Genomic DNA, 15478 nt, shown 5'->3' on the forward strand with positions numbered 1-15478 from the left:
CTGCACTCGCCGGATGAAGATCGAAGAGTACAGACGTGTCTGGAGGAGCGGAGGGAGAAGGTGAGTATTTTTTTTTTTGCGATCGACGTTGGACAGAACAGAGGGAGAAGAAGCCGGCCGGCTTCTTTTTCCCGGAGAGGACACCCGAAGCTGGAGGACGACGCTGGAACACGACGGATTGACGATCGCAGCGGGACCAGGTAAGTGATCGATAAACCCGAACTTTTCTCACTGTATTTACATCGGGTTACATTTTCGGGTTATCGAAAATAGTAACTTTTTTTAGCACGGAAAAGTTCGGGCTTATCAGTTAGGTGGTTAAATAGACTAGTATCAACATTTATCTGGTATCCATATAGAGCCAGGATCTCTTTGACACTTTTTCACCCCAAAAATTGAATGAGGTCTCTCTTAAATAGAGTCCTTGTTAGCACTGCAGGTGGTGCCAGTGCCGCTGCTCCTAATTGCTGGCACGGGTCCTATCTTTCAGGTAACCCCACTACCTGTGTTCCATACCTGTGTTTCCTTCATGCTGAGACTTGCTCTGGTGTTTGAGCTGGCGTGGGTGTGTCTCTCTTAATCTATGAGGTAATGCATACACGCCCTCTGTTTTCTACAGCCTATGGCTGGTTTCTCTAGGTTTACCTTGTGTAACTCTCAATGCTAGGGTGTTTTCTCTGTTTTGCCTTGCTGTGTACCGGACCTTGCTTACGTTTTTGGACTTTGCCTGTTTGCTGCCTGACCCTGACCTCAGATTATGTTTTTGGACTTTGCCTGATTGCCGCCTGACCCTGACCTTGGATCTTTGTTTCTGGATTCTTGGCCACGCAAGCCCCTTGGTGCTTGCACCGGGTTTCCTGACTCCTGTGGTCAGCTGCCGCTGGCCTGGGGATTGCTCTGGAGTGGCACCTGGCAGGTACCCCGCAGCTCAAGCCTATCCTCACCATCAGAGGCTCTAGTGAAGACCAGGTAGTGGCTTAGTCACGCCCCTCTGGAGCGTACCCAGTCAGTGGCACAGTGGGTCCACACCCGCTTGCATAACAGTCCTTAATTGGTGGGTGGCCTAGAGATGGAGCTTTGTTCAGGTAATCTAAATAAGGGTATTTTGGCTCCCAAACAATACGGAAAGGAAAATGATTCAATGCCCATGGAGATGCTGGGATGCTTTACATAGACAACACAGGTGGTAATATAATTCACCTTTACTTCCAATTACTGGACACCAATATTTTATACCAGGACTTTAAAAGGATTTTTTTGGGACAGTCAGTGGATAGGGAGTTGTTGTTTCGGATGATTTAGTTCGCCCTTTGTCACAGCTAGTTTCTTTTGATAAATGTAGATAGATACACCAGTGGCAGTATATACAACTCTGCCACTTTGTGAGGTCACTACCACACGCTCTACGTTCTGAGAGAGCTCTTACACCGTTAGAAGCTTTGTTTAGGGGAGAGAACAGACCACTCCAAACTCTATCAAAATTATACAAATTTTAAATCAGCTATGCCAGTTTAGAATTCCCAGAATATATAGGGAAATGGGAGAATTAATTTAATAGTGTACTCTCGGATGCTCAGAAGAAGATCCTGAGCATGACCTATAAAATGTCAAAATATAAAATTTTATATTTCATCACAATCTCTTTTTCACTTATAATATTTTGTTTGTAACATTTTGTGCACTAGTATATACAAGAACGTGGAATTAATAGTGACTTGTCTAATAAGAAAATGCATTATTGGGATGATATGGAAGATTTCTTCCTCGGATTCGCCAATTCAAAAGAGTGGGTAACACTGTTTGTACAGAAATTAATTGTAAATGTGAACACTATTTTTATGATATTCTCACTATATGTATACTACACTGTGAGTTTTGTTTTATGGAGTATGTATTTTATGTGTTGGTTGTACATGAAAATAATTAAAATAAAAAATGTAATAATAAAAAAAGAAGGTCATAGGTCGGCTCCGTGTTCATGGACTGTATGCCAAACCTGAAAAATGTGAATTTGAGAATGACAACATGCAGTTCATGGGCCTTATAATTTCCACCCAGGGAATCGCCATGGCTCCAGACAAGTTATCTGCAGTTTGGGAGTGGCCAGTCCCGATCAACTGAAAGGGTATACAACGATTCTTGGGATTTGCTTTGGAAATTTATTAAGGGGTTCTCCACCATTGTAGCCCCCGTGACAAAGCTCACAAGTCTGCACACCACCTCTGAAGCCCAGTCAGCCTTTCACCAATTAAAATCATTATTCACTTCTGCTCCCATCTTGAGACATCCGGACCCTTCCCTGCTATTTGTTCTAGAGGTTGATGCATCTGAAACAGCTATTGGCACCATACTGTCACGGTGCTTTGGGCCCAAGGTTCTGCTACATCCAGACTCTTTCTTTTCCTGAAAGATGATCCCCGCTGGATGGTTTAGTGGGGAGCCCTGCGGAAACCGACAGGTATTGTGACAATGCATTTCTGTGGAATATTCTGGTCCTCTAGGGTAAAGGGGCAACTCTCAGGGAGTCACATGACTCAGACCAGGAAGTGAGCAGAACTGCTACTGCTGGATGGAGAAAAGTGGCCAGGGCTTAATCGGAGGTGCTGATGTAGAGATTTTCAGTACAAATCTTTGTTGACCTGTCTCTTCTGACCATCCAGGGCACTAAAGCCTCTTTTTGGCCTCAAAAGATATACCTTACCTCCGGGCATTGCCGCTGTGATTGCTATTTCATCACAATGGCAAGTCATTCTTCTTTGTGAATTTCACAGATGGGGAAAAGCTACTATTTGACCTGGGGTTGCTGCACACAGACATTTCAGCTTCTTTACCACTAGATGGTAAGCAAGATCCACCATGTCCTCTTTGGTACAAGGTCACAAGATGCACTAAGCCTTTTCATTCCCTAACTGTCTGAACATGGTGAGCTGTGCCTACATGGTGACTTTTCTGCCCTTTTTTCCTCAGAGTAATCTTCAGAGTGGCAAAACCTGGTCCCTCTAACCTGTATTTTATGGCGTTGTGTCTTCATTGTTAACCCTGTTTCCCAGTTAATGCCCTTCCAATACTATCACTCCTTAAAGGCCGACATCATAGGTCTGCAGGAGACCCATTTCACTAGGACCTCTTACTCATACTACCTCCTAAAAAATATTCAGTTATTTATCACTGTCAATGCCTAGAATATATATTGTAGCATTATGCCTGGTTAAACACCTACATTTTCATTAGGTGGTGGTTGAGGGTAGATCTGTGGTTGGTTCTATAGCTGGACAACTGCTCACTTTTGTGGTATACTATGCCCCCACTACAGGACAAACTAGCATTTTTTTTAGATCCCCTATACTGAATCTTGTCAAAGGTCCAGGGTACCTTGTTTCATCTAGGGGACCTTGCCCTTAAACAAATCATACAGAAGTCAGGGTCACAACGGTATAAACCCCTCCCAAAGCTTAGCAACAGGTCCCTACTTCTTATCAGTCTTGGATAGATTGAATCATTGCTCCGTACTTTCGCCTCTTGCTGCGCTTTTGAGTAACCCAAGGTTTTCGCCAATGTTGAAGCCTACCCAATTTAGTTGGTGGCTTATTAATGTTTTTTTAGGTGGGGGACCTGATCTCTGGTGCGTCCATTTCAAGCATAGACCATTTATTACAGTCCAAGGAACTGCCTCCCTCTCAGTTCTTCCGTTATGTCCATCTCCACTCCTTTGTCTGCTCCAAGATAGCTCAGGGCTCTCCCCCTTTAAGCTGACTTCACTGCACAGATATCTATTCTATATTCAGTCTTGTCCGCTCCCTCTTCCAAGCTCCCCTACATAAGATCTTGGGAACTAAGCATGCATTACTACTGGGAGTTGGAAGTTGTTTGACGTAGCACACAACATTTCTAAGATATCTCTCAATATGGGCCTAGTTGAATTGAACTGTAAACTTATGCTATGCTGAAATTTAGTTTCTACCAAGATTGCTTAGTGCTTCTCTAACCTCTTTTTGTTTTCAAGCAAGTGTCCCCATTCCATTGGGTAGCATAGAACATATCTGGTGATCCTGCCCAGTGGCACAGGAATACTTTTCTAGCCAAGTCTGCCAAGTCTGGAATGTTTTGCAAAATTGATATGCCTCTACTGAAACACCCTGAAAAGTTATATAATCCTGTTAAAGGCCAGAAATGCACTGGCTAAGGCCTGGAAATCACCTTACATCTCCCTGGCCTTGTTGTGGTCAAAACGCAACTGGATAATGATGAAAGACAAACTTACCTGCACTACAGGTAAGCCTACAGATCCTGGACAAAAATATGCTATTTACCTCTCTATGTTAGAAAGAAATGTCATGTTCATGACTTAAGAGGGGATTGAAGGGTTAACTAGGACTGTATAGCTAATAAATGTTATTATTAATGTTAAATATACTAGTTGTATTTCTATTTGTGTCTACTCTGTAAACAGATGACGAAAGCTTTTTGAAGTACAATGTATGCCTTGCAATGTATCAAGTGAAACTTAAATAGCTGTACGTAAATAACATAACCCAATGTGTATAAAAAGACCGCTTTGACAAGTAAAGATCAGAGACTATTCCTAAGACCATACTGTGTGCGTGTGTGATATTGGGATGTCTCTCCAGACGTCTGTCTTTCTGGTTAAAGGAGAAGTCAGGGTGCATTCGAGGAACTAGAAGTAGAAGCAGATCCTTTCAGCTGGGGGCTTGGGTCTGGGATTAGAGCACACAGAATTCGGTGAGTACGGAAAGTCCCTGTCTTGAGGCTTAGGGGCATTCCGATCCTATCTGTTGCTTAGATATGGATGGATAGAGGGGCTAATGATACCTTCCATATGAACATAGTTAAGAGGTTATGTTTAGGAGACACCTTGTTAAAAAAAAAAAAACCTATTGAAGTAGATGATATTAATAAGATTGTTAAGCACTGCCCTAAACCTTCTTCATCTTCATCTCGGACATTCCATTATTTAAAGAGAGCCTGTAAAGGAAGGTGTCTGACACAGGAGGATATGCGTCTCATAATAGATGGGACAGAATTCCCCCTGGGATTGGAGTAAGGTCCCCTCTATAAGCACTATAGAGCCCCCAAATACGCCTGCTGGAAATTATAAACTAAATACTGAGGCAGGCATAGACACAATGAGGGACGAAATTAGACGTAAAATGGACAGGTGTTTTCAGACTAGGTCCTCGTTGCCTACCGCTGTAGCCTGTAAACAAAAATCAGGAGAGTCTGTTATAGACTTCTGGAAGAGGTTTAATGAAGTTTGGACTCTGGAAGCAGGAATGAGTATTCAGGATAATATGCATTCTATGCTCAGACTTTTCTTACCAATTTAAAGCCACATCTCCAGCTTACTGTTAAGCAAATGATATCCGAATGGCCTAGTCTTAATAAAGATCAATTCCAAAACAAATTTAATGGAGAAAGATGCGGCTGGCTGTTTTGAAGTGGTAAGAAGCCCATTACCAGACACAGGAAAGGAATTGCCCCCCGAATCAGTCAGGGGAGGTTTACCAGGAAGGGGAAGGGGCAGAGGTTCATATTCTGGAAGAGGGGGTAATAATAGAAACCATTCTGCAGGTTGCTTTAATTGTGGTAAGACTGACCACTGGTTCAGTCAATGCCCCTACCCACTTAGGCAAAATGCCCCAAATGATACTCAAGCTCAAGTTCCCAACCATATCCACAAGCTCAGATTCAAAATCTTCCCCCACCACAGCCACAGCCCCAGAATAATACCCCTCGCTTCCCTGTAGCCTGTAGGCAGCAGACATTACAAAGATGCCCGGGGGACAGTATCCCGAACCACTATAGGGAGTCACCACTGATTGTGTTGAACATAGAGGGATGTCCTCTCCCTTTTCTTGTGGATTCTGGTGCTATATGTGAGGACTATTATAGTGGTCCAAGAGAGAATGCTGAGCCCTCTGTGGGATTTAATGGGATACTTACAAGATCTTATAAAACTCCTCCTCTCTCTATCCAACATCCATACAATCATCAGTCAATGTTCACACATCGTTTCAGGATCATTCCAAATTGTCCTGTGAATTTAGGGAGAGATTTGTTTGTTCTATTAAAGTTGCAGTTGGGGATTAGTAAGACGGGACACCTACATGTCACATCCTTAGTCATCCCCATCCATGTACCAAACAATAATTGTTTTTGATATTTGGAATGCCAACCACAGGATCCGCTACTTGATCAGGTTCCTCCTGAGGTTTGGGACACCACACAAGGCAATGCTTAAGCCCGGCACTGCACCTGTCTACATTACACAATGCTCACTTTCCCCAGAAAAAGAAAAAGGAATTGAGCCTATTTTGATGGAATTCCTAGGGGGCAGGGGTTATTGAGGAAACTATCTCCCCCTATAATACACCTATAAACCCAGTGAGAAAGGCTGACAATACCTTTAGGTCTGTCCAGGATCTTAGAGCAGTAAATGCTCAGATCATACCTATAGCTCCTATAGGTTTTGTGTTTATAATAGTTTTGTATTGCTTTACTGGTAGATTACATAATAATATATGATACATTAGTGAAGGGATAATATACATAATAATAACAAACTGAACAAATACATTTCTGATGTTATTGCCTAAAAAAAACTATTTTCCAAAGATTACCGTATTTTTCGGACCATAAGACGCACTTTTTTTCCCCCAGAAGTGGGGGGAAAAAGTCCCTGCGTCCTATGGTCCAAATGTAGCCTAAACATGTTTCTTACTTGTCTCTCCTCTGTTCCTCTGTGCCCGGAGTGGTGAGCGGTGAGCACGGGTCTGGACCGCGGCCGCCTCACAGCTTGCCCTGGCTGTCTCTCCACAGTCCATTCCTCTCCCTCTGTGCCCGGAGCGGTGGGCTTGAGCACGGGTATGGACCGCGCCAGGCAGCGCTGCACTAGCCTGCCCAGTCATAGTAAGCCCCGCCTCAGCTCCTCCCCAGCTGCTGTCCGGTCCCCCCTGTATAGCTCCTCCCCCTCCGCCTTTTACTTACCCTGTTCTCCTGTCCAGCGCGGCCAGAGTGACTGTGACTCCTGTCACTCTTGTATCTTGCTCCCGGCGTCCTCCCACTCTAGCATGATTGGCTGACAAAGTCATGCTGGGATCAGGAATGCTGGGAGAATTCTCCCAACATGACTTTGTCAGCCAATCATGCTGAGAGTGTTCCCTGAATAGCGTGCTGAACCTCACTGAAGATCACTCTTCACCAGGATCTTCACTGAGGTACAGCACACATAGTAAAATCACATATACACAACACAAACACAGTGAAAGCACATACATACACAACATAAACTATTTTATTACTGAAGTCTCTCGTTATTGTGTTTTACAGTAATTTTGTCTTTTGCTGACTTTATTTGTTAATAATGGTTCTAAATGCTGCTGTTTACTTTACAGGGTTTATTACATGTGTTTATGACTGTGCTGTTGGTTTTTAATGCACATAAAATATTTTAGGACACTATTTGTTTCAAAATCTTTTTTTTCTTCATTTCCCTTCTCTAAAAACTGGTGCGTCTTATGGTCCAGTGCGTCATATGGTCCGAAAAATACGGTACATTAAGTGTCAGGATTGCTGCTGGCTGTCATTAAAGCTGGAAGGAATATCTGAAAGTGATAATTAGATACAAACACAATTGACCTTCATTTTTTTTGTTAGGTAATTCATAAAATCTATGAAAAAAAAAAATAAGTATTTAGTAATTCATGAAATCCATGAAAAAAAATAAGGAAAACCTGGAAATTGGTCGGTGATTATGACTCAGCAATCACCTCATCTGAAGTTGTTGAACAGCAATACCAGTTAAACCTAATAAAATAAAACAGCACTTTGTTCCCTGCTCCAGGCCTCACTAGACATGGGCTGTGCTTTATGGAAAATTAGTAGGGCTTGGTTTAGGCAAAACTAAATTCCTAGGTAAAATGCAGTTAGAGTTTAGATGTTAGCATAAAACTCAAATTCTTCCTTGAATACACAGCCAAGAAATCAGTCACAAGTGGAAAAGGAGGGTTGGTACAAGCAGACATTATAATGACTATAATAATAAGACTATAATTAGCAGGCATTGATAATTAAAAGGATTTCTTCCAAGATATACAGTATTTACCATGTAGAAACATTTTATTTGTAAGCCGTAGTTTCATTTATCCTATTTGACAGTATTGTGAACCAGTTGACAGCTCAACAAACACCTTGTTTGTGTTGAAATGAGTTGCTGTGTGTGTGTGTGCTATTTTTATACAACAATGCCTGCCTCATATCAACAAGAGAAACCAAGATCACATCCTGCTTGCTAGGTGTCCTGCTAATGTGACTGGATGTCTAATATATGAAAGATGTATTGTCTGTTATGCAATTGATGTATTTTAGGTACTAAATGAGAAGTTAAAGAATAATGCCATTTCAGTTTTTCTCCCCTGGGAAAAACATGCAAATTTTAGACCTCAAAAATCCCACAAATATATAAAATTCTTGAAAACAAACAACCTATAGAGAAAAAAAACTTAAACAAGTTTTGTTTAAAGAAACTGTTTTTATTGGTAAAAAAGTGAACCAATTTTAACAGATTCATGGAGTAGGTATTAAAAAGTCCCAATCCCCATTTTTTTAATATCCCAATAAAAATGTATTTTCATATTTAGGATGTACACCACACCTATTATTTACCCATTTATCATGGGAGAACTTGGGTGATCCAGCAAACCTGGAATGGGTCTGGTTTAAGAGTGAAAACATTTATATTAACGCTGTGCATATTAGGTATTCATTAATTCAGCAGTCACCTCCTTCATAAACATTTGTACAGATAAAATACAACATACAGAATCAAAACTAAAATAATTGTAAATTCTCTGCTTTTAGAAAATATATTATTTAGGGTGTCTGGAGTATATTTTCCAGATTATATATGCATTTTCCTATGTGTATAAAGAATGAAAAATTGTTTTGGTGTGTAAGTATTACAAATATGTAACTATCATAGAACACTTCCCTGTATTTCCCAATTATTACACGGTGCTTTACCAAAGCTGACTTCTGACAGTTTTCTAAATTTTAATACCTAATTATATTCTGTTGTAACTCCACCTAGAACTTCTTTCCTCAGACACAGTCACCACATCTAAGGTATAGTAACATGCAATATGTTACATTTCTGATTTGATGTTTAGATACATCCAATATAATATGTTTAGATACATCCTTATAATCCAATATGCCAAGAGAATACATACATACTAGCATTATGGCCTGACAAAAGGGATACATGAGAACAACCTATTCATATTTCACAAACAATTATTATGATTATTATGATTTTTATTTATAAAGCACCAGCATATTACACAATGCTGTACAATAAATACTGTAGGAAATGCAGATGACAAACCTGAAAACAATAATACCAACAATGACACAGAAGAAAAAGGAGAAGAACCCCACCCAATAGAGCAGATTTTCCCAACCAGAGTTTCCCCTCCAGTGGTTTCTAGGAGTTCCTTGAGGAATGAGCCATTTGTGCCACTCAGGTCATTTACCACTAACACCAATGATTTTTTTGGCTATCTGTAAGGGTGACATTCTTTTGATTGTAATGTAAGAGGTATTCTTGACATTGATAGGTTCCAATGGAATTAGTACTCAGGATCTAACTGTGCATATAGGGGACTACTCTGGGACTCCTGCACTTCTGCATGTTTGTACAGAGTGAAGAGTTTGTCAATCTGCAGTTTCTCCTTTATTGTCCAGCCAAAGATGGAGTTGGGTCCTAGGTAAAGCTGTATTTCTTAAAAGCAGTAGAGTCTGGGGAGTGTCTCTGGTGAGCCAGAACCAAATTATGCTGCTGAGCAGCCTATGGCCAATATTTCACCAACTTCCAAAGTCCTTATCTCCATTTATCTGAACCACCAATGCAACCTCTATACCCACTTAAGCCATTCACATCAATTTCTGCATCTCAAAACTAGCAATTCGTTCTCCACCCTCCCCTGAAGGGGGTGAACACCTTATGTTTATTTTGAGATATAGTTATATGATTTCCTTTTGTACGTTGATTTTTTGGTCAGTTGAGCTCTACATACCTTAAAAAGTCCAATACAATTTTCTTGAACCACTGAAGTAGCCACAAAGAAGCATTCTTCTTTTTTCTTCTCTCTTCCTAAATGTTCATAGTGTTATACATTTATATTGAGTTTTATCTGCATATTGATCTGATAAAGCAGAATTAGTTCTGCAGTACAGATCAGTATCCATCCACTCTCTGAGATCTGGAATATGAAACTAATTCTCCTCCGTAAACATCATTGGTCAAACACCCATATATCTAATACATTGTAGGTGAAATTAACTAAGGAGAACACCAACCTTGTATTGAATGCAAACAGGGATCATTGTAACAAGACAAGTTTTACAGATTTAGGGTGTAGGTATTAGCAAAAGGTCTCCTTTTTGTGGTGCCCAAAAGATTTTTTCATATTTGGGGTGTATATGACACCTACTATTCCTTCCTTGTACCTTTCTCTGGCACCAAGTTTGCCTCTATATTACACATAATAATCATTTGAACAGATATACCACAGCCTGCAAAATCAGAACTGAAATAACTGTATACATTCTTTGCTTTTCCAGATCATTTGTGCATTTTCTTATGTGTGTAAAGAATAGAAAAATGTGTTTGGTAGTGTAAGTATCATACGTATGTATTTATTATAGAACACTTCCTTGTATTTCCCAATAATTACAGGTTAAGGTGCTATACCAAAGCTGACTTTTTACAGTTTCTAAATTTGATACCTAATTAAATCCTGATGTAACTCCACCTCTATGCTTCCCAGATCTTGTTGCCTCAGACACAGGTGCCTATTTAAGTCATTTATCACATATCGCTGTATCTTTCACTTCGGCTTATGACTGGGTGTCTCAGGATGGTGTAACTCTATAGAATTACTTGGAAACATAAAATCATATTACAGGTGAGATCTACTATCTTATATCATGTTTAGATATCATATCCTACACATACATTCTTATGTCTTTGTTTTTTATCATTTGTCCTTAGCTTTCAGTTTTAAACGTAAGTCTTGCTAGTCAGATTAAAAAAGTACAGAAAATGAACTGTGCAGACCTCTATTTTTGTGGGACATTGTAGTCTGTAAGTGTTTAAGAGTTTTAGTGGAGAAAATGTTAACATTAGAACATAACAAATTCATTGCAAATGTATATATATTGTTTTGTTTAGAACTCACATGTAGCTTCCACCGATTTCCCCACTTTCTACAATCACTTATGATTTTGAGTGGAAGGATCTTCGTTATATACCTATATGATCAATTTCAGTGTTACCAATTTTAAAAAAGGCTACTAACATCATTAGGCCAACCAAGCAAACAGGTAGCAATACCTCTACAACCAAGTTCACAAATCTGCTTCCAGATCATGAGATGTCACAGTGTCTCTAGACATTATAAATCAAACTCTTAATTAATCTTTTGCTGGCTAGATCTGGGAGGTGGTTCACTGTATAAAACATACATGCAGATGCCATCATGCACGTTTTATCAGGCAATCTACTATAGGTAAAAAAGGTAAAAAGGTAAGGCTGTGCTGTTCTTAGAGTCTAGAGTCCCTAGAGTCCGTTTTGCAAGAGTAGAGAGTAGAGGTGAAAATATTTCCTGGGATAGCTTGCAAAGTTAGCATTCAGCCCCTGGGCCTTGGACATATCATTAGACATTAGACTTTTCCTCCCTCTTCAACACAGTTGTTCATCATTTTCTACCAAGAAATAAATAATCTGATTTATGCAATAAATATGCTATTTTCTACTGCAATGTGTTAGGTTTTTACATAATTACCAAACCTGCTCATCAAGAATAAAAGAAGTATTTTCTGGTTGTTATGAACTGCAGATCCACTTTATCATTGTTCTAACTTAATTTGGAAGAATATTAATCAATTCATTATTTAAATAAAGAATGCAAATCCTTTTATCAATTTACTTTTTTTGTTTAAATCATATACAATTTATATGTACAATTATTCTATCTGCCTATCACGTTTTACATCTGCTAATTGTTTCCTGTATAACCTTTAATACAGGTGGATGAAGAAGACACATTTGAATACTTTATTTGGACCATATATACCAATATCAAAGAAAACATGAATACAACAAGCATGAATAATACCCTTGATAGACTGTCAAGTGGCTATATGGAGTATTCACACATACATTTCACTATAGCGGCTGCTGTAGCTATAGGTCTTTGTATTTTTGCCCTAATTGGAAATGTTATTGTGTTTTGGTACCTATGCTTCAAGATCAAGAGAAACAAATACACAGTTTATATTATGAATCTGTCTGTAGCTGATGCCCTGTTTGCTGTATTTACTATGATTATTTTGATGGTTTTTATAAATACACTAGTTGGTACAAATCCTCAATTTATAGGACAGGAACAGTTATATTTATTTGCAGAAATATTTTATGATGCCACTCAGTATTCAGGAATGTTTATCCTTACAGCTGTCAGCATTGAAAGATGTAGTTCTGTTGGTCTTTGTGTTAGCCATTGGTATCTGCCTACCAATCATGATTATTTCTAGTTTCACCTTGCTTATCAAAGTAAAGAGGACAATTAAGCATCAGTACACACCTAAACTGTTTATCATCATCATTGCTGCAGTTTTTGTATTCATTTTATCAGTTCTTCCTTTTAATTTCTTGTGGTTTTTAATGTACTTCAAATTATTACTAAAGGATTCAGATACTGTAAGCGTATTCTTTGCAATGGTGTTTGCAACAGTACTTAACTCCATTGTCAACCCCTACATTTACTATATTGTAGGCTGGAAAAGGAATCAAAAAAGTTCTAACTCTATCCATGAAGCCCTCCAAAGAGCCTTTAGGGATAAGGATGATGAGGAGAAAGTTGACTCAAAGGACAACAAATCAACTAATACATCAAGCAAAACTATCCTTACAGTTGCCTCCTAAATTGTATTTAGGGGTAAAGCAAACCAACAACCCCCTGGTTTAACAGGGTATAATTCACTCAGGAAATTTAGAATAGGAATCCTAATTTGGTTGTTGGAATCCTAGTGCTTAAAGTGAGCTTTTGTAGCTGGGTAAAGCACTTCAAAAGCTAGGCTCATGCACACTACCTAAACCATTCCTTTACTACTAACCTGATCGTTATTTCCATAAAGGAAAAAGATTGTTTAAGGGCTTGGTGTCTTTTAACTGTGTTTTTACACCTAATTTCCTTTACATATACTGAAAGGGTTCCACCAGAATCCTTCTATCATCTTACATTTATTGCACATAAAGCACTAGTTCAGTATTACACTGTAAACTGTGGATGAAGATAAGCTATGGTATATGGTAGCTGATTTGTGTATCCTTACCTATGATATCTGTAGTACCCTGTAACTGTAACCCTGTTATTGTGTATAAATATTTGAATCACATGTTCACAGTTCATATTTTATTTTTTTAAATAAAACTGAGCACAGCTTATGCCTGGTCTGTAGTTTTTTGGGGGGCTTCCTAACACAGAACATGCTGAAACCCACAAACATGAATATTTTCCAGTACTGTGTGCTTTGTGGTGTGCATGAGCCCAACGAGATAGTCTACATAGATATTTGTAATATGTTTGGGATCAGTTTGAGATCAAACAGGGATCAACAATGTGTACGGTGTTCCATAAGATCCAAATCTGAATGTATCACACTTCTATCAAAATACTTCACACATATTGTCAGATGTAAACCACAAATATACATTTTTATTTATTTATTTAAATTAATTAAATGCATAAAAAATAAGGCCATACATTGGTATATTGTTAATTGTGTACATAACCAGAATTTTTCTAGAATACCTGTTGTGCTGATAGGTATTTGCAATCTATACATTCATTTCATTATCTATGCTACCAGATACCAGAGTCATCTCTGTCCATCCATGCTACCAGTTACCAGCTCTTCTCTATTTTCCTGATAGCTGAATGACTAATACAACCTATTTGTAGCCAAAACCTGATCAATTGTGTGTGACCTTATATAACAACAGATTGAACTGTTCAACCATTTTGGTATAACCTTTAGTGCCTCCTTTTTCCATATAATCTGACACATCTATTGAGATTAAGTATCCTGTGTGTTCACCGCCCTTTTTTTATTTTAGAACAGAACTCATCATTAGTGATCCTCTGCTAATTAGGACTCTTGGAAAGTCCACTGAGGAAGCCTATCGGCGAAACGCGTTGAAACAACAGTGATCGTCCAACATTTGTAAACATGATGGCCTAAGACCATACTGTATGCACAATGACTTGATATTATAAATGTCTCTCTGTATAATGGATGCTATTTAAATCCAAATAATGTATTTATTTTATGCCACAAAGTTGCCTATTTCTCTTAATTTCACTTTAAATATATGGAGCTGGCTTTAAACTTATGAAGAGCTAGTGTTAGAGAAATTCAGTCCCCTTCTCCCTTGTTTTAAACTATATACATTCATTCTGTTCAGGCCTATGTTTTTCATTCGTTCACATTTTTTTGTAATTTTTAGCTATAGTTCCTCTTCAAACAACAGTTATCATGCCCATTTATGCATAGTATTCTGGGCCTGTCTGTTCATCAAACCTAAATCGAACATTTATTTAGTTAGGCATGCAGTCATTTTGGGCAGGGTAGTCATTTATATAGCCATAGATGTTAAATGTCAAATAGGTGTCCTTCCTACCCCTCTCTCACCGATCTTCTCTTTATTGGAGGTACATGCTGTACATCCATTTCCCCTCCACAGATGCTTTTGTTAATCACCCCCCTGGCCAAATTTTTGGAAAACTTTGCCTCTTAGCTCTAACACAATCTTTCCCAAAACTTGTCAATTCACATCCTTGGTGGTTTCAAAATTGCTTGATGATCCTAGCAACTATGTGCCTCCATTCAGCCAAGTTTTTTCTTATCTCTAGCTCATTTGAGTTAACACATAACACATACTGCCCCGCACACCTTGAGTAACATAAACTGGACCCTGTGTTCTTTGTAATTTGATATCTCACCCTAATCCACAACTCATCATATCTCCTTCCTGTGCACAGCCTTCTTATGTTCAGCCTTTCTACATCTTGCCCTCCCTTACCCCCTTCCCAGGTCAGGTTGATGGCAAACTCCCCTACCTAAACCACACTTTATTCTTACTTTCTTGACTAAATCCTATATTCTGTCTCCTATAAATCCTATAAGTCTATCTGGAGCACACTGCCTCCCAAAAAACACATTAAATCTTTGGTTCCTGATAAACTTGTCCCTTTCACCCTCCACCTCCCCTTCCCACTAACAACATTTACACAAGATGTCTACACAAAATCTGTTTGTATAGTTGAATGCAAGTAGAGGAAATCTGGCACAGCAGTGGTTTCCTTAATTACGAGACTATACTCCATCACTATAA

General features: G+C 39.0%; 1 pseudogene; it reads left to right on the forward strand.

Moving 5' to 3' along the window:
- The window catches only part of LOC140332012 (mas-related G-protein coupled receptor member D-like), an 18237-nt pseudogene extending 4709 nt beyond the window's left edge, over positions 1-13528 (forward strand).
- Positions 13529-15478: the final 1950 nt, after the last annotated feature.

The sequence above is a fragment of the Pyxicephalus adspersus genome, chromosome 5 (genome assembly GCF_032062135.1).
Source record: "Pyxicephalus adspersus chromosome 5, UCB_Pads_2.0, whole genome shotgun sequence".
In the NCBI taxonomy this organism is placed as follows: domain Eukaryota; kingdom Metazoa; phylum Chordata; class Amphibia; order Anura; family Pyxicephalidae; genus Pyxicephalus; species Pyxicephalus adspersus.